General features: G+C 38.3%; 1 pseudogene; it reads right to left on the reverse strand.

Moving 5' to 3' along the window:
• Positions 1-865: 865 nt before the first annotated feature.
• On the reverse strand, positions 866-1,487 carry LOC114220910 (large ribosomal subunit protein eL18 pseudogene; annotated as a pseudogene).
• Between the last annotated feature and the right edge of the window lie 238 nt (positions 1,488-1,725).

Genomic DNA, 1,725 nt, shown 5'->3' on the forward strand with positions numbered 1-1,725 from the left:
TTCTTTTACAAGCACCACAATTCTCAAAACCATTGTTTATTTTATAAAAAGTTTTTTAGATTTCAACTAAAGTCTTATAGACAGGTCAATAACAGGCTTAATTTTATAGACTTATTTTGTGTATTAAATTGTTGGTTTATATGCTAACATTTTTTTCCATTATCAGGAAGTTTCATAATTATAGGAGTAATTTCTTAAGCTTATTTCAAATATTATATTCAAATTTGCTTTCTCAGGTCCATTTCTAATGGCTTTTTATAAATAAACTCCCATAAGATTAATCTGAAAGTAAGGAACTCTGCTATAATTAAAAAAAAAAAAATCAATGCCAATTTCTTTCATATTCTGTAACTCTAAATACAAATTTAATGCATTGGTGAAGAATGGAAAATTTAGCCACTTAATTTAATTTTTAGTTATTACAAAAGAAATACCTATGTAAAGAAAAAAAATATTTGCCTACTCTCCTTATTTTCACACATCCAGATGGTGAATTGATTAACTAAACTTTGTACTATGCTCCTTATGAATGCTTCAGCTGTGTAGGCCCTCACTTTTTTCATATCAAGATAAGAAATAGAATTTGTTATCAAAACTTGCTGTCAATGGGAACTATGTAATGATATTCTAGCGAACTCAGCAAAACACTTCCTTTTTTCAAAAATTTTCTTTTTTTTTCAGGGGCGCCTGGGTGGCTCAGTTGGTTAAGCATCTGACTTCGGCTCAGGTCATGATCTCACTTGGTGGTCCTGTCCACATCAGGCTCCCTGCTCAGTGGAGAGTCCGCTTGTCCCTCTCCCTCTGCCCCTCCCCCCCACTGGTGTGCTCTCTCCCTCAAATAAGTAAAAAATTTTTTAAAATTTTTTCACTTTTTTTTTTCCAGCATCCAAGGTCTTTTTAATAGCAAGGCAGGATCTGGGTTTAGGTTTAGTACTAGCCAGCTCTGCAGCCTCTGGTAGTGCTGGAACTTCTGGCAATCCAAGGATTGCAAATAGAGTTTACTGTGGCTGTGCAGGGTTCCTGGGGCCTTACTGAAATACCTGTATACCTCTCAGCCCTTGCCTGGACCAGAGAGCAAGAGGGTACGACAGCCCTTGGGGGACTCCAGGCTAACTGGTTGAAGGTGAGGCTCATATCCCAACTTTGAGGATGCAGCTCCAGGCAAGATTGCTCATGTGCAGTGTGCACACCTTCAGTTTGGGCACCTCCTGGGTATGCACATCATCGATTATAGTACATACAACAACAGCTCTTTTGTTTTCCCAGACAGGCAGCTTCATCTTCCGGATCATCCAGGATTAGCGCTGAGGCAGCTGGTTGCTGCAACTCATTAACAACTGCTTCAACACAAGTTGCCTAAATGTGGAATTGGTTTGTTGGGTAAGAAACCTATACTACTTGACCAACAGTCTCAGGTAGATGTCCTGGCTCTTGGGCTCCTCGCACTGAAACTTTTGGTCCTTGTTGTGGTGGATGTTGACTCCCATGATGGTGCCTCCTTATCAGCCAGGTCTGGAAAGAGAGAATCAAAAATTTTTTCATGTTTTTCATGAAGATACTTTTGAAACATATTGGTAAATAATTTGAAGAATATCTCAATTTGAGTTTGCCTGATGTTTTTTCATTATAAGGCAGGGGCTATAAAAGAGACATGCCACAAAGGTGAAGCATCTTTCTCTTATGTCCTTCTAGGTGCATGATATCAACATAACTTGTTTTGGTTAT

Source organism: Eumetopias jubatus, unplaced genomic scaffold (genome assembly GCF_037043125.1).
Source record: "Eumetopias jubatus isolate StellerSeaLion01/CBP00866 unplaced genomic scaffold, mEumJub1_p1.0 scaffold_4, whole genome shotgun sequence".
In the NCBI taxonomy this organism is placed as follows: domain Eukaryota; kingdom Metazoa; phylum Chordata; class Mammalia; order Carnivora; family Otariidae; genus Eumetopias; species Eumetopias jubatus.